A 26,082-nucleotide genomic window follows, 5' to 3' on the forward strand; every position below is an offset into this window, starting at 1 on the left:
TAGAACTGATAAACAATTTCTATATGGCAATGGACAAAGGCCAAATATGCATGTTGATACTAGTAGATATTTTTGTAGTTTTCTGATCCTGTCCATGAAGGGGAACTGTTGACTTGTCTCAAGATCTTGCACAAGTGGATAGTGTATTATGCTGACTTCATCAATTTCTTTTGCGTGCATCTCAAAGGGTTATGGTGGGAGTTGCATCTCCTTCTTGAAAGTTCGATCTAAGTCTGCATTTCTAGTGCACTACTGAATGTGATGTCTAGCTCTCAACTGTGAAGTCTCTTAAATTCTCAGTTCAATCACCTCTTTCATTCAACCTATGATAGAATGCTTGGAAAGACTGTTGTATGCAATGTAGCTGTAGCCGTGTTGGTTCCAGGATATTAGAGAGACAAGGTGGCTGAGGTAATATCTTTTATTGGACCAACTTCTGTTTGTGAAATACTATAGAGTATGCTGTGTCATCAATATGCCAATACTCCTAGATCTACAACTTTGCTTCCCAAGTATCCCAGTGTTTGACTGAAACAGGAATCTATGAAAAGTAGCCAGGTAATGAATGAGACAGGGGACTGCAGGAAGAGAAAGGATGGTCTAGCGGTTAATGCAGTTGAATGTCACCCTGAAGCATGGATAGAATCCTATTCCTTTGCCACAGAATTCCTATGTGATGCTGGGAAAGACATTTAAATCTAACACTTACTTCACAAGTGGTCACCAATTGGGTAGTCCCCATTTTCTAGGTGCCTAACTTTAGTACTTTTGTAAATCAGATCTTAGGTCTCATCACTCACAGCTGCAACTGAAGTCAATGGGAGTTATATTTTGAACCTATAAAGTGCTATAAAATATTAAGTTCTCTGAAAAATCAGGGCATAGGCATCTCAAATTGGGCACCCAAAAATTGCGTACACTTCTGAAATTAATGTCTCTGTGCCTCATTTCCCCATCTGTAAAATGGAAATAATAATACCACCTTACCTCATAGGGATGTTGTGAAGATAAATTCATTAATGTTAGTGAAGCGTGAAGATTCTACCATCAGGAGTGCCACAGAAAAGTTCATGACAAAATTAATAATTCCATATTCAGAGCATAGTTTGAATGGTGTGCAGTAAATACAGCATGGGGCCACACGGTGAAGATTGAGGATAAAACAAAATATTGAGTATCTTATCATGATGTGAGCACCATTCATCCTGTGCAGTGAATGAGGAAAAAACAGTATGTAATCATATACTTCAAAACTGTGTCATATCTAAGGATATGGTTTGGTCATGGAGGTCACAGATTCCATGACTTTAACAGATCTCTGTGACTTCTTCGGCTCTGGCTTCAGCCCCAACCGTGACCATACCCTGATTTTGTATATTTTTACCATGACTGCTCCGTGAAGTTTGCCTAATTTTACCGTGACAAAATCATATCCATAATCATAATGCACAAGGGGGCAGAATTAAGAATACACAGGCCACCTTAATTATAGCATTTCCTACATTCTGACTGTTTGATTTGCAACATTAAAAATATGTTAATGTAGTTTTTTGTATGTAGTTGTAGATAGAATGAGGTAGAACTACATTTATTACCTAATCCTGCGAACATGTACACAAGTGTTTGATTTACATGGGACAACTTATGTGTGAAGTTATCAGGACATGTCACGTGCATAAAGTTATCATATGTGTAATTGTTTGCTGGATCAGGGCCTTAGTTTGCACCTTAACAGCAGCCCAGTAGTTGAGACAACTCTTCTCAGCACACTGTTAGCTATGCTAGACAAGTATGCATGTGCAGTGCAGTCTTCCTTCCCTTAGAACACTGGTTAAAAGTACTAAAAAACCCTATACCCCCAATATTACACATGTGCAAAGTAAAATTTTCAGTGATGCACATCTCTGCCCAATGAAACCAAGCATTTCTAAAGAGGGCTATTTCTCTGCCATATTTACACTTCCTAGCCCCAACTGTTTTGGTGCTAGCATGGTTAAAAAAAATGTAATCACTTATTTTTAAGTGGGAAAATGTTTTCTCGCTTGTGGACCTAAATATGATATAGTTGTTTCAGCTCCAACTTTTAAAAATCATCTTTAGGGAGAGATGAGACCTAGAAGATTTCAGCCAGAAAGAGGAAGTTTCAGAAATGAAAATAGGGGTTTATAATAAGAATAATCAAGCAACCTTTACTATAACAGTCACTAGCACTTCAATTCTTATTCTTATGGATTGAGTTAAACCTTGTTGTTATGGGTCAGGCATGGCTATTGCATTACAATCAGGATAAATGTAAAGAAGCCATTGTAATCAGGTGGCTGAAACAGTAGCAGTAGCACCCAGAACACAGGCACATGGCAAAACTGAGTAGAAGCTAAATCTGAGTAGAAGCCCAAGGGATTTCAAATGCAGGGGCTAGCACTTTGATTGGTGAAACTGTTTTGGTATCTATGTGAGAGAATGAGCGAGAAACAGCACAAGCTGAAGCACAGAGAGAAAGCCAATCAGACAGTAACAGCAGGCAGGGCCGGCTTTAGGCCAATTCCACCGATTCCCCGCGCCCAAGAGGGCCCCGCACATTAGGCTCACCCGGCGGCAGTCCGCTCCAGCGGCATTTCGGCGGCGGGGGGGGCTGCTCCGGGGTCTTCAGCAGCATTTTGGCGGTGGGGGGGTCCTTCAGTGCCGTGGAAGACGCGGAGCGGACCCCCCGCTGCCGAAGTGCCGCTGAAGACCCGGACCGCGGAATCGGGCCCCGCAGGTCCTAAAGCCAGCCCTGACAGCAGGTTGGTAATGTAGGCCTGAGAGAACGTGAAGAGAAAAAAACTGGCTGGGTACAGAGTGCTGTCTCATAGGCGCCGACTTCTGCTGGCGCCGGTGGGTGCTCGACCCGCCTCTGCCCCCAACTCCACCCCTGCCCCGCCTCCCCCCTGCCCCCATTCCAACCCCTTCCCCAAATCCTCGCCCTGGCCCCACCTCTTCCCCACCTCCTCCCCTGAGCGCGCCGTGTACAGAACAGCTGTTTTGCGGCAGCAAGCGCTGGGAGGAGAAGCGGGGACGTGGCGCGCTCAGGGGAGGAGGCAAGATGAGGAGGGGGGGCGGGGAGCTTGGCTGCTGATGGGTTCAAAGCACCCACCAATTTTTCCCCGTGGGTGCTCCAGCCCCAGAGCACCCACGGAGTCGGTGCCTATGTGCTGGCTGGAAAGACAGGTTTGGAATAGCAAACAAAGGAACTGTCTCCTGTTGTTTGCTTCCTACTGTGTTCAGGGAAACAGGACTTTGTACATTCTTTGTAAATAAACAAAATTGCCTGAAATACCTAATGTCAATTTCTCCTCCTAACTGGAACAACCTGCAAAGATCCCAAATTTTTGGCTAGCCACTCGGGTCAAAAGTGGTAACATTACATTCAACACTTATACAGCACTTTAAATGTGCAAAATCCTGTATAAACAAACCAGTTATGCTACTGTTTTTCCTAGGCTTTGAAGATTAAATAGCTTCATAAATGTTAAGTATTTATTAATTATTGTTAGGGCCTAACCAAATTCAGGACCATGAAAAACGCATCACAGACCATGAAATTTGGTCTCCCCCCCTGTGAAATCTGGTCTTTTATGTGCTTTTACCCTATACTATACAGATTTCACGGGGGAGACCAGCATTTCTCAAATTGGGGGTCCTGCCCAAAAGGGAGTTGCAGGGGGGTCATAAGGTTATTTTAGGGGGGTTGTGGTATTACCACCCTTACTTCTGCGCTGCCTTAAGACTTGGCAGCTGGAGAGCGGCGACTGTTGGCCGGGCACCCAGCTCTGAAGGCAGTGCCCAGCCAGCAGTGCAGAAGTAAGGGTGGCAATATCATACCATGCCACCCTTACTTCTGCGCTGCTGACTTCAGAGCTGAGCAGCCGGAGTGGTGGCTGCTGGCTGAGGGGGCTCAGCTCTGCAGGCAGCAGCGCAGAAGTATGGGTGGCAATACCATAACATGCCATCCTTACTTCTATGCTGCCCAGCTCTGAAGGTAGTGCCAACGCCAGCAGCAGCGCAGAAGTAAGGGTAGCAGTACTGCAAACCCCCCCCCCCAATAACATTGTGCCTCCCCAACTCCTTTTTGGGTCAGGACCCCTACAATTACAACACCGTGAAATTACAGATTTAAATAGCTGAAATCATGAAATTTACTATTTTTAGGGCTGTCTATTAATCGCAGTTAATTCACGCCATTAACTCAAAACATAAATCGCGATTAAAAAAATTAATCGTTAATTGCACTGTTAAACAATAGAATACCAGTTGAAATTTATTACATATTTTTTGATGTTTTTCTATTCTAATAGAAATCAATATATTTGAACACAGAATACAAAGTATACAATGCCCACTTTATATTATATTTTTGATTACAAATATTTGCACTGTAAAAATGATAAACAAAAGAAATAGTATTTTTCAATTCACCTCATACAAGTACTGCAGTGCAATCTCTATCATGAAAGTGTAATTTACAAATATAGATTTTTTTTATTACGTAACTGCACTCAAAAACAAAACAATGCAAAACTTTAGAGACTACAAGTCCACTCAGTCCTACTTCTTGCTCAGCCAATCACTAAGACAAACAAGTTAATTTACATTTACGGAAGATACTGCTGCCTGCTTCTTATTTACAATGTCACCTGAAAGTGAGAACATGCGTTCGCATGGCACTTGTGTAGCCGGCGTTGCAAGGTATTTATGTGCCAGATATGCTAAACACTTGTATGCCTTTTGCGAACAGGGGCTGCTAACAGGGAGTTTCGCAAGGGAGTTCTCCAGGTGAAGGAGGAGCAATACAGCACCCTTTTGGGGTAAGTGACTGTCTGTAGTGTGTGTTTGTTTGTGTTTGGGGGTTACTTGCTGTGTGCTGAGCTTGTGTTTCTCAGTCTGTTTGGTTGTTTGGTTGTTTGAAGGACCGTGTGCTGTGGCTGGCAGTTGGAAGCTGTGAGCTTCAAAGGAAGGTTTGAAACCTAGAAGCCTCTGGTAATTGGCTGAGCCTTAATCAGTGGGCCGGGCATTCATACAGGCCAGGGCTTTATAAAGCAGCGCACAAGCGACCAGGGACTGCTAACAGGGAGTTTCGCAAGGGAGTTGGGAAGGGGAGTGGGAAGGGGCGAGGGTCCCTTGCCGGTTCTATCTGTTTTCCCTTTATTCCCCTTAAAACCTAAAACTTCTTGCTTAAACAACCCTTTCAGCGGACAGGGGGCTGCAGACGGGAGTTTGACAGAGGGAGGCTTACGATGGTTAGGAAGACCCGCAACACCTGTGCCAGCACTGCTTCTGTCTCCTCCACCTGCGCCTGTAGCCAGACAGAGCGCCTGAGCATGGATGCTTCTACCCAGATCCTGGTGTGGTTTTGCAGAGACTGTAACTTGCAATTTCCACTTGTATCCAGGCTGGGGGGACCATCCAATGTGAAAGGTGCCTGCTGGTGGAATCTCTCAGGCAGCAGGTGGGAGAGCTACAGGAGGAGGTGGCTAGGTTGAGAAGCATCCGAATCCACGAGCAATTCCTGGACAGTGTCCATGTGGAGACAGCTGAGGTAGCTGTCCCAGTACACAGGACTGCTGATACACCACTGGTGGAGGAGGAGATGGCTCAGGGTGGACACTGGCAGCTGGTTACTTCTGGCAGCAGGCAGTGCTCCACCCCTGCTCCGAACCCTCCCGCTGTGGTAATAGGTAACCGTTATGCTCTTCTTGATACAGGAAAGAAGGCATCACCCCCTACAGTAAAGGAGGAGAAGCCTCGTACCCCTAAGGCTGGGAGGTCTGCTGCCACCACTGCGAATAGGAAACGTAGGGTAGTGGTGGTCGGAGACTCTCTGCTGAGGGGGACGGAGGCGCCCATCTGTCGCCCTGACATTTCATCTCGGGAGGTATGCTGCCTGCCGGGAGCCCGTATCCGAGACGTTACGGAGGCATTGTCGAGGATTATCCAGCCCTCTGACTACTACCCCATGCTACTCATCCATGTGGGCACAAATGATACTGCGCGGTGTGACACTGAGCGGATCAAGAGTGACTACAGGGCTCTGGGAGTACGGGTGAAGGAGTTTGGAGCGCAGGTGGTATTCTCTTTGATTCTTCCTGTCAAAGGTAGGGGCCCGGGCAGAGACAGATGCATCATGGAGGTGAATGCCTGGCTGCGAAGATGGTGTCGCCAGGAGGGCTTTGGCTTCCTAGACCACGGGATGCTATTTGAGGAAGGACTGCTAGGCAGAGATGGCGTTCACCTTTCGAGGAGGGGAAAGACCCTATTTGGACACAGACTGGCTAACCTAGTGAGGAGGGCTTTAAACTAGGTTCGACGGGGACAGGTGAGCAAAGCCCGCAGGTAAGTGGGGAACATGGAGACCTGGGAGACGGGTCAGAAACGAGAGGGAGTGTGGGCTATATTGGCAGAGAGAAAGGAGGGTCAGGACAAAACTGGGAGGAAAGATCAAACCAGTATCTTAGATGCCTATATACAAATGCGAGAAGTATGGGTAATAAGCAGGAAGAACTGGAAGTGCTAATAAATAAATACAACTATGACATTGTTGGCATCACTGAAACTTGGTGGGATAATACACATGATTGGAATGTTGGTGTGGATGGATACAGCTTGCTCAGGAAGGATAGACAGGGGAAAAAGGGAGGAGGTGTTGCCTTATATATTAAAAATGTACACACTTGGACTGAGGTAGAGATGGACATAGGAGATGGAAGTGTTGAGAGTCTCTGGGTTAGGCTAAAAGGGGTAAAAAACAAGGGTGATGTCATGCTAGGAGTCTACTACAGGCCATCTAACCAGGTGGAAGAGGTGGATGAGGCTTTTTTTAAACAACTAACAAAATCATCCAAAGCCCAAGATTTGGTGGTGATGGGGGACTTCAACTATCCGGATATATGTTGGGAAAATAACACAGCGGAGCACAGACTATCCAACAAATTCTTGGACTGCATTGCAGACAACTTTTTATTTCAGAAGGTTGAAAAAGCTACTAGGGGGGAAGCTGTTCTAGACTTGATTTTAACAAATAGGGAGGAACTCGTTGAGAATTTGAAAGTAGAAGGCAGCTTGGGTGAAAGTGATCATGAAATCATAGAGTTTGCAATTCTAAGGAAGGGTAGAAGGGAGAACAGCAAAATAGAGACAATGGATTTCAGGAAGGCGGATTTTGGTAAGCTCAGAGAGCTGATAGGTAAGGTCCCATGGGAATCAAGACTGAGGGGAAAAACAACTGAGGAGAGTTGGCAGTTTTTCAAAGGGACACTATTAAGGGCCCAAAAGCAAGCTATTCCGCTGGTTAGGAAAGATAGAAAATGTAGCAAAAGACCACCTTGGCTTAACCACGAGATCTTGCATGATCTAAAAAATAAAAAGGAGTCATATAAAAAATGGAAACTAGGACAGATTACAAAGGATGAATATAGGCAAACAACACAGGAATGCAGGCGCAAGATTAGAAAGGCAAAGGCACAAAATGAGCTCAAACTAGCTACGGGAATAAAGGGGAACAAGAAGACTTTTTATCAATACATTAGAAGCAAGAGGAAGACCAAAGACAGGGTAGGCCCACTGCTTAGTGAAGAGGGAGAAACAGTAACAGGAAACTTGGAAATGGCAGAGATGCATAATGACTTCTTTGTTTTGGTCTTCACCGAGAAGTCTGAAGGAATGCCTAACATAGTGAATGCTAATGGGAAGGGGGTAGGTTTAGCAGATAAAATAAAAAAAGAACAAGTTAAAAATCACTTAGAAAAGTTAGATGCCTGCAAGTCACCAGGGCCTGATGAAATGCATCCTAGAATACTCAAGGAGCTAATAGAGGAGGTATCTGAGCCTCTAGCTATTATCTTTGGAAAATCATGGGAGACGGGAGAGATTCCAGAAGACTGGAAAAGGGCAAATATAGTGCCCATCTATAAAAAGGGAAATAAAAACAACCCAGGAAACTACAGACCAGTTAGTTTAACTTCTGTGCCAGGGAAGATAATGGAGCAAGTAATTAAGGAAATCATCTGCAAACACTTGGAAGGTGGTAAGGTGATAGGGAACAGCCAGCATGGATTTGTAAAGAACAAATCATGTCAAACCAATCTGATAGCTTTCTTCGATAGGATAACGAGTCTTGTGGATAAGGGAGAAGCTGTGGATGTGGTATACCTAGACTTTAGTAAGGCATTTGATACGGTCTCGCATGATATTCTTATCGACAAACTAGGCAAATACAATTTAGATGGGGCTACTATAAGGTGGGTGCATAACTGGCTGGATAACCGTACTCAGAGAGTTGTTATTAATGGTTCCCAATCCTGCTGGAAAGGCATAACGAGTGGGGTTCCGCAGGGGTCTGTTTTGGGACCGGCTCTGTTCAATATCTTCATTAACGACTTAGATATTGGCATAGAAAGTACGCTTATTAAGTTTGCGGATGATACCAAACTGGGAGGGATTGCAACTGCTTTGGAGGACAGGGTCATAATTCAAAATGATCTGGACAAATTGGAGAAATGGTCTGAGTTAAACAGGATGAAGTTTAACAAAGACAAATGCAAAGTGCTCCACTTAGGAAGAAAAAATCAGTTTCACACATACAGAATGGGAAGAGACTGTCTAGGAAGGAGTACGGCAGAAAGGGATCTAGGGGTTATAGTGGACCACAAGCTAAATATGAGTCAACAGTGTGATGCTGTTGCAAAAAAAGCAAACATGATTCTGGGATGTATTAACAGGTGTGTTGTGAGCAAGACACGAGAAGTCATTCTTCCGCTCTACTCTGCTCTGGTTAGGCCTCAGCTGGAGTATTGTGTCCAGTTCTGGGCACCGCATTTCAAGAAAGATGTGGAGAAATTGGAAAGGGTCCAGAGAAGAGCAACAAGAATGATTAAAGGTCTTGAGAACATGACCTATGAAGGAAGGCTGAAAGAATTGGGTTTGTTTAGTTTGGAAAAGAGAAGACTGAGAGGGGACATGATAGCAGTTTTCAGGTATCTAAAAGGGTGTCATAAGGAGGAGGGAGAAAACTTGTTCACCTTAGCCTCTGAGGATAGAACAAGAAGCAATGGGCTTAAACTGCAGCAAGGGAGGTCTAGGTTGGACATTAGGAAAAAGTTCCTAACTGTCAGGGTGGTTAAACACTGGAATAAATTGCCTAGGGAGGTTGTGGAATCTCCATCGCTGGAGATATTTAAGAGTAGGTTAGATAAATGTCTATCAGGGATGGTCTAGACAGTATTTGGTCCTGCCATGCGGGCAGGGGACTGGACTCGATGACCTCTCGAGGTCCCTTCCAGTCCTAGAATCTATGAATCTATGCCCCTTCATGCTTCGGCCACCATTCCAGAGGTCATTCCTCCATGCTGATGATGCTCGTTAAAAAAATAATGTGTTAATTTAATTTGTGACTGAACACCTTGGGGGAGAACTGTATGTCTCCTGTTCTGTCTTACTCGCATTCTGCCATATATTTCATGTTATAGCAGTCTCGGATGATGACCTAGCACATGTTGTTTGTTTTAAGAACTTTCACTGCAGATTTGACAAAACGCAAAGAAGGTACCATTGTGAGATTTCTAAAAATAGCTACAGCAATTGACCCAAGGTTTAAGAATCTGAAGGGATGAGGTGTGGAGCATGCTTTCAGAAGTCTTAAGAGAGCAACACTCAGATGCGAAAACTACAGAACCCGAACCACCAAAAAAGAAAATCAACCTTCTGCTGGTGGCATCTGACTCAGATGATGAAAATGAACATGCGTTGGTCCGCACTACTTTGGATCGTTATCGAGCAGAACCCATCATCAGCATGGAAGCATGTCCTCTGAAATGGTAGTTGAAGCATGAAGGGACATGTGAATCTTTAGTGCATCTGGCGCGTAAATATCTTGCAACGCCAGCTATAAAAATGCCATGCAAACATCTGTTCTCACTTTCAGGTGACATTGTAAACAAGAAGCAGGCAGCATTATCTCCTGCAAATTGTAACCAAACTTGTTTTGTCTGAGCGATTGGCTGAAGTAGGACTGAGTGGACTTGTATGCTCTAAAGTTTTACATTGTTTTATTTTTGAATGAAGTTATTTTTTGTACATAATTCTACATTTGTAAGTTCAACTTTCATGATAAAGAGATTGCACTATAGTACAGTATGAGGTGAATTGAAAAAACTATTTCTTTTGTTTTTTACAGTGCAAATATTTGTAATAAAATATAAATATAAAGTGAACACTGTACACTTTGTATTCTGTGTTGTAATTGAAATCAATATATTTGAAAATGTAGAAAACATCCAAAAATATTTAAATAAATGGTACTCTATTATTGTTTAACAGTGTGATTAATTGCACGATTAATTGCGATTAATTTTTTTAATCGCTTGACTGCTATTTTTAAAATCCTATGACAGTTAAATTGACCAAAACGGACAGTGAATTTGGTAGGGCCCTAATTATTGTTTATCTAGATTGTTATATGAAACCCACCACTGCGGAATGAGTGATACCTCTCTGGCATCTGAGTGGTGGGGGAACTGGAGAACAAACTGAGGTTCTGTAGCCAGGCTATACCATAGGTTCATCTTCAGGGATACTAAGAAAGATAGCTGTATTAATACAGTTAGCTATCTAGTCTGGATTTTGTCACTAAATCAGAGTTGCTTCTGTTTCTAATCCTTACTAGTTTCTGTCCACTTTTTTTTCTTTTTCCTTCTTTTGGACACTATGAATGTTATTTTCATAGGTTTTAAGTCCATTAGGGGTCATTGTGATCATCTGGTCTGAGCTCCTGCATAACAAAGGCCATAGAATTTCACCCCATAATTCCTGCTTCAAGTGTAACAATCAATTCCTCCATATTACTTGAAACCCCTGACTCAGTTCAAACCTCTATATATCTCACCCACTCCTACCTCCTTCTTCCCTACACTCCTCTCTCCATGCTATTCTTTTTATCGCCTTCTCTCAGCTTCATACTTTTTTTCATGCCACCACTTGTTATCTATCAAACATTCTCTCTACTTCTTAAAATCCTTCCTTTAAAACCCACTTCCTTCCAGGAATCCTTCCTATCTTGTTTTTTTTCCCCCACCAGTTTTATCTCCATACCTTTCCTTACCTGAATTTCTGTCTTTGTGCCTGAGATTTGAAGCTGGTTGGGGCAGACAATGTGTCTTGCTATGTTTTATAATAAATAAATAAATAAATAAATAAATAAACAAACAAACTACCTAGTTCTTATATTGAGCTTTTCATCTGTAGATCTCAAAACACTTTCCAAAACTGGTCAGTGTCATTATCTCCATTTTACAGATAGGCAAACTGAGACACAGAGAGGTGAAGTGACCTGTCCAGGGTTACCCAGTAGGCTAGTGGCAGAGTCTGGAATAGAACCAAGGTCTCCTGAATCTCAGTCCAGTGCTCCATCCACTAGGTCCTCTGAAGAGAAACAAGAGTCATAAAAAGCTGTGTTCTTTTTCTGCTGTATATAAAAGATAGTAAAAAATATTAAACCTCTCTTTTCCCCCCCCTTCCTTTGCAAGTTGAGAGACATCTGAAGATCTGCTCACTTTTCCGAGGTTCAATCCTGTGCCCTGGACAAACACTCCTATAATCTTCTAAGGATATCCCCTCTATAATCCTTACCAGGACTTTGCAGTAACCAATGAAGAGATCACCAGCAAAGAATCCTTCCCATATTTCACACTGAGCCGAGCTTGTCCTGAGATAGGATTTTAGGAGATTAGTGAGTGGTGTATGTATATACATGATTATTCTGTATCTCATCTAATCTCAGGACCTTGATTTAAGAAGTGTTTGGCATCTCTTTATGGAGGTGGGAAGGGAGGGAGACAGCTTATACTAAGAACACTTTATAAGGTATACCAGGCTGCGAAGTGATGCCGGGTATTTCCTTTGCCTTTGGGGGAGTTCATTGCCCTCTCTCTGGGTAATGCCAAGCCACCTCCGTCAAAGAGGATTTATCTCTTGTTCTTCAAGAGATGCCAGAAATGCATTTTTTTTTGACTGCATCAATTTACACTAAATGGCAGGCACACAAATGCACAAACATTTCCAGGGAGGAGCACAGTTGAAAACATAGCATAGATAATTCAATAAAGTGTATTTACTGTAGTTTTGTTTGGGAAGTGAGTTAACTTTTTCCCTAGTTATAGTTAAGAGATTGGATTTTTGATTTAACTGATAAATTAACAGAAAGTAAACAATTGAAATAAAATGATTACAGAAAAGATAACGTTCATCACTGAAAAGAAAGTTTCAAAAGTGGGATCCCATCTACATTCAAAACATTTTTAAAAAGCTAAGCTATCAAACCTGGAATTTCATTGGAGCCTGTTATACACCTTTCAGAACACTGTCTCAGGGCTTGTCTACATGCAATGTTACTCCACAGCACAACAAGACAGGATGTGAATCCACAGCACACTAGTTTGCCTGTAATATCCCATGTGGACATTGCTACAGCACACTAAAAGTTCCATAGTACATTGATGTACTCCAGTTTCAAACAGCAGTACATCAAAAGCACATTCAGAACTTTTAGTGTGCTGTAGCAGTGTCCACACAGGACTTTACTGTGTGGCAAACTGGTGCACTGTAGATTCACACTCTGGCTTGCTGTGCAGTAACGTCCCACGACAACAAGCCCTCAGTATTATGGTTTACTGTGAAAACTACACTGCACATTCTCCAAAAGAATTAACCTATAGAGCAGCGCGCTAGATGGACTTTCACTATGAAGTTTCCAATCATTTTTAAATGTAGAAATTTCATAGAATCCAGAATTGTAAGAGCTCCTGTACCATCTAGTTCAGTGGTTCTCAACCTGGGGTCAGCAGACCTCTGGGGGTCCGCAGACTATATCTAAGATTTCCAAAGGGGTCCATGCCACCATTTGAAAATTTTTAGGGGTCTGCAAATGAAAAAAGGTTGAGAACCACTGATCTAGTTAATCTCTGTACTTGGGCAGGTTTGCTTCCTCTTGGACATTTTCTACTGTTTTATCCAGCCTAATTTTAAATATCTCAAGTGATGGGGCTTCAATCCCTTGCGAACCTGCACGGGGACGGCTACAATCTACCCCTACATATTACTTTCCTCTTTAACCACTTGCTCACAGCTTTTCTGCTTTCTGTGCTCCTCATGCATTTAAAATCAATTGAAAAAGAATGATATCTTCATACTGGAGCTACACATCAGACCGTAGTGAAATGGCAATAAAATAAACACAGAACAAAAATGAAAAGCGCAGCCTCACTAGAATTCTATGGGCATCTGCCCAGGAACTCTCAATGGAGAGAGGTAACACAGAAGTTCATGGGCACAAGAGAGGCAATTATCTGTTTTCTTGTTGAGAGAAAAAAGTTACTAACCTTTCTGTAACTACTGTTCTTCGAGATATGTTACACATGTCCATTCCACTGTAGGTATGTGCGTGCCCTGAGCACAGCTGCTGGACATTTTCCCCTCACTGGTACCTGTCAGGGCAGCTCGGGTGCCTTCTGTTGCTGCATGCTCATAGCGCCAGTATAAAGGGTACAGCCAACCCCGCGCCCCCTCAGTTCCTTCTTTCCAGCCAATTCCGATGTAGAGGGGTATTAGAATTAGACGCACCCAGTTCTGATTGATCTTTTGTAGGACCTTGTGCGCAAGCGGGACAGGAAGGAGAGAATAGTACATGTGACCTATCCACTGGAATAGGAAGGCGTCCAAAAGAGATTCCAGGCTGGGACCTTGCAGGAAGGCGAACTGGTGACACTTCCTGTTGTACCAGGTTGCAAACAGGTCTATCTGGGAAGACCCCATTGCTGGAAAACATCCCTCACGATTTCCAGGCAAAGGGACCACTTGGGGTGACTGAAGAAAGACCTTCTGAGGCTATCTGCCAGTTCATTCTGTACCCCCCGCAGGTGAGAAGCCTCGAGGTGGACTGAGTGGGCTATGCAGAAGTCCCACAGCTGAATTGACTCTTAAGAGAGGGGGGGGAAGAGCGAGCCCCTCCCTGCCTGTTGAGATAGAATTTGTCTGCAGTGTTGTCCATAAGAACCAACATGCTCTTGCCTGTAATGTGAAGCAGGAACACCTGACAGGCCAGGTGAACTGCCCTGAAATCTCTGACATTGCTGTGTAGTAAGAGCTCTTCTGGAGACCAAAGACCTTGAATTCTGAGGGTCCCAGGTGAGCTCCCCAGCCTAGTGCTGATGTGTCTGAGCCAAGGATATTGATGGTTGGGACCATGAAAAGGGGACACCCGCGCAAAGAGCAAGTGGATCTAGCCACCAGTTGAGGGAGGTGAGGACCGCGGAAGGTACAGTAAGAACCGAGTCCAGATAGTGGCAGTTTGGTGAGTACACCGAGGCCAGACGTGCCTGGAGGGGTCTGAGATGCAGTCTTGCGTGCTGCACTATGTATGTACATGAGGCCATGTGACCCAAAAGCCTCCGACAATTTCAGGCTGTTGTAATCAGGTCTGGAGGCCCTTGAGGTGTACTATCAGGTACATGATTGTTTGAAACTGACCTTCTGGGAGGAAGGCTCTGGCCTAGGGTGACCAGCTAGCACCTGTGAAAAAACGGGACGGGGGTGGGGGGTAATGGGCACCTATATAAGAAAAAGTCCCCCAAAATGGGACTGTCCCTATAAAAACGGGACATCTGGTCACCCTACTCTGGCCTGTAGAGTCGAGTACCGGTCCAATAAACTCTATCAGAGTGAGGGTAGCCCTCTTTACATTTATTAGCAGGCCTAGGGCCTTGAATGTTGATTGGATGATGTGGACACTGGACTCCACCTGAGCCCTGGACTGACTTGTGACTAGCCAGTCGTCCAGATACAGGTAGACTCGTACCCCCCCGGTCTCCTCAGGAAGGCAGTCACTACCGCCATGGTTTTGTAAACACCTGCAGAGTCTCCAACTAGCCGAATGGGAGTACTGCTAATCGGTATTGCGTGTGGTTCACAATGAACCTGAGGAACCTTTTGTGGCCTTGGCAGATCGGTATATGAAAGTAGGCGTCTCCTAAATCAAGGGTGGCGTCCCAGTTCCCGGGATACAGGGAGGAAATAATGGAAGCCAGGTAAACTTGCGGAACTTTAATTTCTTGAGGTAGTTGTTGAGCTGGCGCAGGTCTAGAATAGGTCTGAGACCACCCTTGGCTTTCAGGTTTAGGAAATAACGGGAGTAGAACCCCCTTCCCCCTTACATTCTGTGGAACCTCTTCCATGGATCCCACCCGAAGGAAAGATTGAACCTCCTGGGCTAGAAGTTGCTCGTCAGAGGGGTCCCTGAAGAGGGATGGGGAGGCAGGGTGGGAAGAGGGATAGAAATTAATTGAAGGAGGGATAGAAATGAACTGAAGGGTATATCCAACTTCCACTGTGTTCAGCGCCCAACGTTCTGGGGTGATATGGGACCACACACTGGTGAAGTGGGACAGGCGGTCCATAAATAAAAGGGAAACAGGATCCAGAAACATGGGAACTGGTACAACATCCTCGAGCATCCCATCAAAAGGTCTGTTTAGAGCTTTCTGGGTGTCTGGGTGAGGCAGACATATGTAGAAGGGGATGGTCTATGCCTAAAGCCCCTGCTTCTTTTCCTCTGCGGGTCTTGATGGGAGAACTGCTGAGGTCTGTAGTGCTTCCTTGAAGTCACCTGTCTGGTGACCAAGGAGGTGCGGTTCCCACTGATGCTGGAGACCGAGGAACCCTGCATTGGGGCCAGCATGGTCGGTTTCCCCTTAGACAATACCACTGTGCCCAGTTCCGAACAGTAACTGGGGGGCCACATGCTTCCTCCTGCACATTGACACTGATACCACTGACTCGTGTGCTGGTGACACCGGTACTGACAGCGATAACAGGTCCCTGGCGGCAGCGGAAAACGCTGGTACCATGCTGTCCCTCAGGCGCCGACAGTTCATTCAGTACTGAACTCAACAGTGCCTGCATAAGGGGCAGAATCAATGCTGCTGACTGCTGCGATGCCAAGGCAGAGGAGTGGCTTGGCTTGGCTTGCACTCTGCTCTGCTCCCCGTGCCTGGCCTTCTTTGGTGTCGGGGAATGTCCCCTCTCAGCTGGCTGCTTCTTGTGCCTCTTCCTCAGCACTGGGCATGGCAAACGGTGCTGGACTCCTGCACGGTAGGTGGAGCACTCCTCACTGACACCAAGGTGCTTGCAGCCAAGTCTGACCAGCTCAGCTTGGAGGAAGGTCTCAGCGCCACCTTCATAAGCAGAAACTTTAACCTGGCCTCCCAGTCCTTCTTTGTAAGGGGTGTAAAGTCCCTGCAAATCTGGCAGCGGTCCCCAATGTGAGCCACACCCAAGCACTTCAGGCAGCTAGAGTGCGGGTCGCTGAAGGGCATAGCCTTGTTGCAGGAGGCACAGGGCTTGAAGCCTGATGACCGAGGCATGTCTCAGCACTGGGTACACACGAAACTCCACTAACAAAGATATACAAACTATAGTAACTGACTAGAACTAATTAACTATTTACAACTACTAACCAAAAACAATGTAAAAAAAACGAAGATCACTGAGAAAGCTTGCCATAGGAGAACAGTTCCAGCAACATTCACAGGTGGTAAGAAAGAACTGAGGGGCCATGGGGTCAGCTGGGCCCTTTATACCGTCACTATGATCCTGCAGCACCAGAAGGTGCCTGAGCCATCCTGATGGGTACCACTGAGGGAAAAATGTCCAGTAACTGTGCTTGGCGCATGCACACACCTACAGTGGAATGCACATGTGCAATCACTCAAGAAGAATTAAGAGTTCCAAGACATATGGTTGCCTCCTCGGCCCCTCTACCACACTCTGAAACTGGGGATCCTTGCAGGTTTCCCCCAATCACAAACATACATGAAGATGGGGGATTCCTTGCTCTCCTCCTACCCCACCCTGGTACACACACTCACACAACTCCTGAGGGCATTCTGTGACAACAATTAAAAATTCTGTGCCAAAAAAATAAAATTTTTGCACACAATATTTTAAAATTCTGCAAATTTTATTTGTCAAATAAACGTGGAGGCTCCAGCATGGCATTGGGGAGCACAGGCCACTGGCTGCACAGAGGTGGGAGATCACTCTGCAGCTCCCCGCAGGACATGGACTCAGCAGTGAGGCTGAACCCAACCCAGACACAGCACAAGGACCGGGCCTGCCCCAGAAATACCCCAGTGCCTTGCCCCTCCATGCCAGGTGCACCAGGTGTGGGCAAGCAGGCTCAGCCTGGCAGAATCCAAGTATGGAGGATTTTAGAGTGGGGGGATCCAGGTGTGGGTTGAGAGGGTTCTGTGTGGGGCCATCTGGGTGCGGGCGGCTCAGTGGGGGATCCAGGTGCGGGGGGGATCTGGATGCACAGGGGCTTGTTGGGGTTTTTTGGATGCAACGGTAATGGGATGCTGCAGGGGGGTCCAGGTGAAGGTGGCTGGGGCTCTATGAGGGGGGGTGTCCGGGTATGGGGGGGATAGAGCTCGGCAGGGGGGTCTGGGTGTGGGGGGCTCAGTGGGGGATCCAGATGTTGGGGGAGTGGAGCTCAGTGGGGTGGGGATCCGGGGCAGTTGGTTGGAGCTTGGTGGGGTGGGGATACAGGTGCGAGTGGCTCATCGGGGTGGTCCAGGTGCAGGGGTAGTGGGGCTCCTCAGGGGGGTTCTGGGTGCATGGGGGGTGAGGCTTGGCGGGAGAGTATGAGGGGGGTCTGGATGCACGGCGGTTGGGGGAGCAGCTCCCCGTAGTGAACCCTCCCCCTGCAACTGAGGAGCGATGGGTGCAGGAAACGGGGGGGGGGGGACTGTTGTGTTTGCAGAGCTTCCTGCAGCTTGGGGAGAAATCTGGGGGTGGGTCTGACCCAGGCCTGGATGCCGTGCAAAGGAAGAGGAAATCCTGTCCTCCCCAGCCCCAGCCGGGACTAGCAGCTGAGCCCGGCGCACGGTAGGAGCGACCAGCCAGGTCTTCCCCAGTCCCGCCCCGTGCCCTACAGTGATTTAACTCTCTGCCAGCTGCCGTGGGCACCCAACACATACTGCTGGAAAAGGCTGCGTGACTGCACATAGACTCAGACTCATAGACTTTAAGGTCAGAAGGGACCATTATGATCGTCTAGTCTGACCTCCTGCACAGCGCAGGCCACAGAATCTCACCCACCCACTCCTGTAACAAACCCCTAACCTATGTCTGAGCTACTGAAGTCCTCAAATCATGGTTTAAAGACCTCAAGGTGCAGAGAATCCTCCAGCAAGTGACCCATGCCCCACGCTGCAGAGGAAGGCGAAAACCCCCCAGGGCCTCTGCCAATCTGCCCTGGAGGAAAATTCCTTCACGACCCCAAATATGGCGATCAGCTAAACCCTGAGCCTGTGGGCAAGACTCACCAGCCAGCACCCAGGAAAGAATTCTCTGTAGTAACTCAGATCCCACCCCATCTAACATCCCATCGGGCATATTTACCACTAATAGTCAAAGATCAATTAATTGCCCAAATTAGGCTATCCCATCATACCATCCCCTCCATAAAATTATCATGCTTAGTCTTGAAGCCAGATATGTCTTTTGACCCCGCTGCTCCCCTTGGAAGGCTGTTCCAGAACTTCACTCCTCTGATGGTTAGAAACCTTCGTCTAATTTCAAGTCTAAACTTCCTGATGTCCAGTTTTATATCCATTTGTTCTTGTGTCCACATTGGTACTGAGCTTAAATAATTCCTCTCCCTCCCTGATATTTATCCCTCTGATATATTTATAAAGAGCAATCATATCTCCCCTGAGCCTTCTTTTGGTTAGGCTAAACAAGCCAAGCTCTTTGAGTCTCCTTTCATAAGATAGGTTTTCCATTCCTCGGATCATCCTAGTACCTCTGTACCTGTTCCAGTTTGAATTCATCCTTCTTAAACATGGGAGAACAGAACTGCACACAATATTCCAGATGAGGTCTCACCAGTGCCTTGTACAACGGTAGTAACACCTCCTTATCTCTACTGGAAATACCTCACCTGATGCAATCCAAGACCGCATTAGCTTTTTTCACAGCCATATCACATTGGCGGCTCATAGTCATCCTGTGATCAACCAATACTCCCAGGTCCTTCTCCTCCTCTGTTACTTCCAACTGATGCGTCCCCAGTTTATAACAAAAATTCTTGTTATTAATCCCTAAATGCATGACCTTGCACTTTTCACTATTAAATTTCATCCTATTATTCCAGTTTACAAGGTCATCCAGATCTTCCTGTATGATATCCCGGTCCTTCTCTGTATTGGCAATACCTCCCAGCTTTGTGTCATCCGCAAACTTTATTAGCACATACCCACTTTTTGTGCCAAGGTCAGTAATGAAAAGATTAAATAAGATTGGTCCCAAAACCGATCCCTGAGGAACTCCACTAGTAACCTCCTTCCAGCCTGACAGTTCACCTTTCAGTATGACCCGCTGTAGTCTCCCCTTTAACCAGTTCCTTATCCACCTTTCAATTTTCATATTGATCCCCATCTTTTCCAATTTAGCTAATAATTCCCCATGTGGAACCATATCAAATGCCTTACTGAAATCGAGATAAATTAGATCCACTGTGTTTCCTTTGTCTAAAAAAATCTGTTACCTTCTCAAAGAAGGAGATCAGGTTGGTTTGGCACAATCTACCTTTTGTAAAACCATGTTGTATTTTGTCCCAATTACCATTGACCTCAATGTCCTTAACTACTTTCTCCTTCAAAATTCTTTCCAAGACCTTGCATATTACAGATGTCAAACTAACAGGCCTGTAGTTACCCGGATCACTTTTTTCCCCTTTCTTAAAAATAGGAACTATGTTAGCAATTCTCCAGTCATACGGTACAACCCCTGAGTTTACAGATTCATTAAAAATTCTTGCTAATGGGCTTGCAATTTCATGTGCCAGTTCCTTTAATATTCTTGGATGAAGATTATCTGGGCCCCTGATTTAGTCCCATTAAGCTGATCGAGTTTGGCTTCTACCTCAGATGTGGTAATATCTACCTCCATATCCTCATTCCCATTTGTCATCCTACCATTATCCCTAAGCTCCTCATTAGCCTCATTAAAGACTGAGGCAAAGTATTTGTTTAGCTATTGGGCCATGCCTAGATTATCCTTAACCTCCACTCCATCCTCAGTGTTTAGCGGTCCCACTTCTTCTTTCTTTGTTTTCTTCTTATTTATATGGCTATAGAACCTTTTACTATTGGTTTTAATTCCTTTTGCAAAGTCCAACTCTACATGGCTTTTGGCCTTTCTCACTTTATCCCTACATGTTCTGACCTCAATAAGGTAGCTTTCCTTGCTGATCACTCCCATCTTCCACTCCTTGTAGGCTTTCCGCTTTTTCTTAATCACCTCTCTGAGATGCTTGCTCATCCAGCTTGGTCTACAACTCCTGCCTATGAATTTTTTCCCCTTTCTTGGGATGCAGGCTTCTGATAGTTTCTGTAACTTTGACTTGAAGTAATTCCAGGCCTCCTCCACCTTTAGATCCACAAGTTCTTCAGTCCAATCCACTTCCCTAACTAATTTCCTTAATTTTTTAAAGTTAGTCCTTTTGAAATCAAAAACCCTAGTCACAGATCTATTTTTATTTATCCTTCCATGTAGTTTGAACTGAATTAGCTCATGATCACTCGAACCAAGGTTGTCCCCTACAACCATTTCTTCTATGAGATCCTCACTACTCACCAGAACCAAATCTAAAATGGCATACCCTCTTGTTGGTTCAGCAACTACTTGGTGAAGGAATCCATCAGCTATCGCATCCAGGAAAATCTGAGCCCTATTATTATTACTAGCACATGTCCTCCAGTCTATATCTGGGAAGTTAAAGTCTCCCATGATCACACAATTCCCATTAGTATTTACTTCATTAAAAACATTAAAGAGGTCTCTATCCATATCCAAATTAAATCCCGGTGGTCTATAGCACACCCCAAGCACTATCTCAGGGGCAGTAGCGTAGCTAGGGGGGTTCAGGTGAAGCGGCCGCTTCCCCTGACCACATTCCCCAAAAGTGGCGCCTTTTTAATTTTCATACTTACTCGGCGCCACTTCTGGGTCCTTCCGCTTCCGGGCCTCACTCAGCGCCGCTTCCGGGCCCTTCCGCTGTCTCCTCCCTCTTGCTACTCACTTCATCAACAACAAAAGAAGTCTCCTCCCCCGACTGGAACTCGTCCATCTTTCCTCCGTCTCGGACCGCAGCCGCTCACGCCGCCAGCCTGTAGCGAACGCCCCGTCCACGTCCCCTGATAACTCCTCCGCCATTATCAGGGGACGGGGACGGGGCGTTCGCTACAGGCTGGCGGCGTGAGCGGCTGCGGTCCGAGACAGAGGAAAGATGGACGAGTTCCAGTCAGGGGAGGAGACTTCTTTTGTTGTTGATGAAGTGAGTAGCAACAGCAGCGGTGCACTGACCCCCCCGCCCACCTGGGCACCCTCCCCCCTCCTGCTCGGCTGCTTCCGGGTTTTTCTTTTCTTTTTTTCGCGGGCTGGCCTGCTGGCTCCCGCCTCCCGGTGCTCTGGACGGCCGACGGATTGGGGCCGCGGGCTGGCTCCCACCGCTCCGGGCCGCGGACTGGCCTGCTGGCTCCCACCGCTCCGGGCGGCCGGCGGAACGGGGCCGCTGGCTCCCAGAGCTCCAGCCGGCGCAGCGGGGCCGCGGGCTCCCGGCGCTCCGGCCGGGACTCTGGCCCTGAGAGCGTGGCTGGGGGTCTCGGTGCCCCGGATAGCGCTCCGGATGGGGAAGCGGGGCGGCCCTGCGCATGCGCCGCTCCGTCTTTCAGCGGCATTTCAGCGCCGAAATGCCACCGAAGGACCGGCGCCTTTTTTCTCCGCCGCTCCTCCTCGGCTGCAACCCTGGCTATGCCACTGCTCAGGGGAGGCTCTAGTAGCTTTCTTCCCCAATGTGATTTTTGCCTAGAAAGACTCTGTCTTATCCCTTCCATCACTTCTTATTTCTTTACAGTCTACCTCATCATTGATATACAATGCTACTCCACCACCTTTGCCTTTATTTCTGTCTTTCCTAAACAGCACATACTCTTCAATACCTGTACTCCAGTCATGACTACTATTCCACCATGTTTCTGTTATCCCTATAATATCTGGTTTCACTTCCTGCACCTGTAGCTCTAGTTCCTCCATTTTGTTACCTAGGCTCCTCGCATTAGTGTACAAACATCTTAATTTTTGCTGTTTGGCTTCACTGACATTCTGACATGGGGGGAGGGATAGCTCAGTGGGGGGAGGGATAGCTCAGTGGTTTGAGCATTGGCCTGCTAAACCCAGGGTTGTGAGTTCAGTCCTTGAGGGGGCCACTTAGGGATCTGGGGCAAAATCAGTACTTGGTCCTGCTAGTGAAGGCAGGGGGCTGGACTCAATGACCTTTAAGGTCCCTTCCAGCTCTAGGAGATAGGATATCTCCATTAATTAAAATTTACCCGATTAGGCACAGACATTCTACCGCCAGTATCACCTATTAGACTGGTATCTATACTACCCTTCCTCCTTATGTCCATTCTCTTACCCATGGCTGTATCCTTTCTTACTTCGTTTTCTTCCCTCTCAATGTTAAAATCTGGCGTGGAGATTACCTGGACATCTCCCAACCATCTCCCCCAAATTCCTAGTTTAAAGGTCTCTTAATCAGTTGTGCCAGCCTCCATCCTAGACGTCTATTTCCCTCCCTACTCAGGTGAAGTCCATCCCAAGAGAACAGTCCTCTGTCCACGAATGCTTCCCAGTGGCCATACATCCCAAAGCCCTCCTTATAGCACCACTGCCTGAGCCATCTGTTGATCGCCATAATCTTGTCACACCTCTGTTGCCCTTCTCTAGGAACAGGCAGAATCCCACTGAAGATCACCTGAGCCTCGATTTCCTTAAGCGTCTTCCCCAGCCTGGCATAGTCTCCCTTGATACGTTCCAGCGAGAATCTAGCCGTATCATTTGTTCCCACATGAAGGACAATCAGTGGATTCTTTCCCACTCCAGTTAGGATCCTCTTCAGCCTGAGGTCCACATCCCGTATCTTAGCACCCGGCAGACAGCACATCCTTCTGTTCTCTGGATCAGCTCTGGTTACAGGCCTGTCTATTCTTCTCAGTAAGGAGTCCCCAATCACGTAGACCTGCCTTTTCCTGGTGATGGTGCGATTCTCCGGTCTATCCCCTGTTCCCTCCAGCTGCAAGTCCTCTCGATTCCTATTGTCCCTTGTAATCCTCCGCAACCTATCATGTATGCTCCTGGGGCTCATATTTGGTGTTATCTCCATTGACTCTTCCCCTCTTCCTATAGGACTAGCTGCTCTTCTCTTCTTCCTTGCCCTCTCACCTTCAGTGACAACCTACTGTGCCCCTTCTTCATTTTCCAACTCCGCAAACCTGTTCCTGAGCTCTATTTCTCCTTTACTAGCCCGTCTTTTCCTCTGCCTGGTTCTCTTAGTTACATGCTTCCACTGTCCACTTTCCTCACCCAGCAGTCTCCCCTCAGAGTTCTTTGGTCCTGTTTCCATCTGCAAGTCTGAGCTTTTCCCTTCAGCCTCCTCATGTCTTTGCTCTGCTCGAACCCCCTTCTAAACTCAACCAGAGTTTCCACCTGCATCTCCAATGCTCGGATCTTTTCTTCCATCAGCTCTATCAGGCGGCACTTCATGCAGACGAAACTCTCTTCAGGTACCCCCTCCAGGATCATGTACATGCCGCAGCTTCTACATCCAGTCATCTTCATTGTGTCTTCCACTGCTGCCTCTGTATCTGTCATAGCCTTCCCACCTAAAACCTGTTAGTCCGGGAAACACAAACCAAACCAAACAACCACCACCCACAGCAACACAAACCCCCAATGAGCACCAAAACACTGCCAGAACACCACACACTCCATTCACTAGTCTGTCTTTTCCTCTACCTGCCTCTCTTAGGCTATGGCTACACTGGCGCTTTACAGCGCTGCAACTTTCTAGCTCAGGGGTGTGAAAAAACACCTCCCTGAGCGCAGCAAGTTACAGCGTTGTAAAGCGCCAGTGTAAACAGTGCCCCAGGGCTGCGAGCTGCGCTCCCAGCACTGTAAGCTAATCCCCTCGTGGAGGTGGAGTACCTGTAGCGCTGGGAGACCTCTCTCCCAGCACTGGCGCGCGACCACACTCGCACTTCAAAGCGCTGCTGTGGGAGCACTCCCATAGCAGCGCTTTGAAGTTTCGAGTGTAGCCACGGCCTTTGTCTTCCCCGCAAACTCCTCCAACAGAACTCCCACTCAAAACTCCCCTGTTTACACCTCTGTTTGCTGGCTCCTGTGCCGCTGCAGCTGTCTGACTGCTCTTGCAGCTTCTCTTCGCTTCCTCATCAGAAAGTCATTTTTCTGCGGGGAAGCAAAGAAATCTATGGAGGCAGTGGGGTAGAATTCCCCCAGAAGTAACAAATACACATGCACATGGCTGCTCAACATCCTCATCCACCACTCCAAGACACACACATACATGGCTGGGTGGCTCCTCATTTCTCTCCTCCTCGTCTTCTCTGACAAACACAGATGTCCCCTTCAGACACACATCTGCAGTTGTGCATTTCCTTGTTTTCTTCCCCCTCTACAAGGCTAACCCTAACCATAACTTCAATTCCCCAACCCTAGGAAATACCTGAACAGAACAGTTAAACAGATCAAAAAGTAAATCCAAGAGATTGAGAGCATGAGATAATTTTTTTTATTTGCAGCAGTTTTTTATTTATGCAATAGTATTTCATACATTCTGTTGCATTTACAAGGAGGTTAAATAATTTAAAAAAAATGTACAGGAAAGAATGTTAAGAATGAGCTAAGTATTGCTATTTCTATACATTTGTGGCAAATGGTCAACACTATTGTGGTGGGTCCCGTGCTTTTCCTTGGTGTGGTGGGTCAGGGTGTCGCCCCTGCCCGTATTCTTGGGCTCTGCTAGTGCCCTGGAGGGGGGGAGAAGGGGAGCAGGGAAGGGACCCAGGTCCGCCCCCTACTCCGGTACCAGCCCCTTCAGCTTCACAGGCTTCTTACCCCTGGGGCAGAGTTTCTCTCTGTCTTCTGTACTGGGGGAGTCCCTCTACCATGCTTGGGCAGGGTCTCCCTTCCCCTGGTACTCTGATTCTCTGGTCAACACCACTATGCCTCCAAACTACAGCCAGCTCTCCTTCCTCTCTCTTATCTGACTGAAGTAGAGGGCTTTATTAGGTCTTGGGCAGGGCCTTAATTGGCTCCAGGTGCTCAAATTAACCTGTAGTAACCTCTCCTTAGTCCACAGGGAATAAGGCTCTGATCATCCTGCGGCTTATATACCTCCCATCGATCACTCTCCTGTTGCCCTCTGGCCCTGCTGTATCACATATCGTATAACTGTGTTTATAGCTACTGTACATTGCAAACATCAATCAAGATAAAATATTAAAATTAGTGCCAACCATGTAAAGATGTCTCATGAGGAAAACTGTAATTGAGCCATGATCAGAGTTAACTTAACTGCCAAGCATTCTAAATTATAGATGTTTAGAAAATGTGACTATAAAACACACTTGAAAGCCACCTCTCACACACAAGGATATTTCAGACATTCTTCTCAGCTGAATCCAGAGTCTCCACCAACAACTATATACTTTCATCCACAATTGACTCTTCCGGCCCCCTTTCTGACCTACAGCCTTAGCTCACTCTTCCAAACTGGTTTCTCCACTCCCACACTGCTGGATATCTCTGGAGAAAATCCAGAGACAATGCAGGTTTGTTCCTCTCCTCAATCAGCACAGCAATATTCCTTGCCAAGAAAATTTACTTCTTCCTCCCTGGTGAAGTCCTCACTCTTACAATCATAGGCACTTCTCCACTCTGGACCCTTTCTTCACAGCCCCTTCCTCACATTCTCTGCCCCCACCCCCTTGTTGCCCAGAGTCTCACACATTAATGCGTAGATAAAACTAGAACGGTCTTGCCTTAGTTTCCTACCATGTGTCTCTCTTTTCCCCTTCAGCCCTGTCTGAGTTTGAAGTGTTACCCTCTTCTCGTCTCCAGCTCAATCTCCGTTCTTGT

At 46.4% G+C, this 26,082-nt stretch overlaps 1 protein-coding gene across 1 annotated transcript in view; it reads right to left on the reverse strand.

Annotated features, from left to right (window-relative positions):
• UNKL (unk like zinc finger) overlaps window positions 1-26,082 on the reverse strand; it is a 133,574-nt gene that overhangs the window by 42,331 nt on the left and 65,161 nt on the right. The gene's annotated exons all lie outside the window — the stretch shown is intronic.

This window comes from Emys orbicularis, chromosome 10 (genome assembly GCF_028017835.1).
Source record: "Emys orbicularis isolate rEmyOrb1 chromosome 10, rEmyOrb1.hap1, whole genome shotgun sequence".
NCBI classification, from domain to species: Eukaryota; Metazoa; Chordata; order Testudines; family Emydidae; genus Emys; species Emys orbicularis.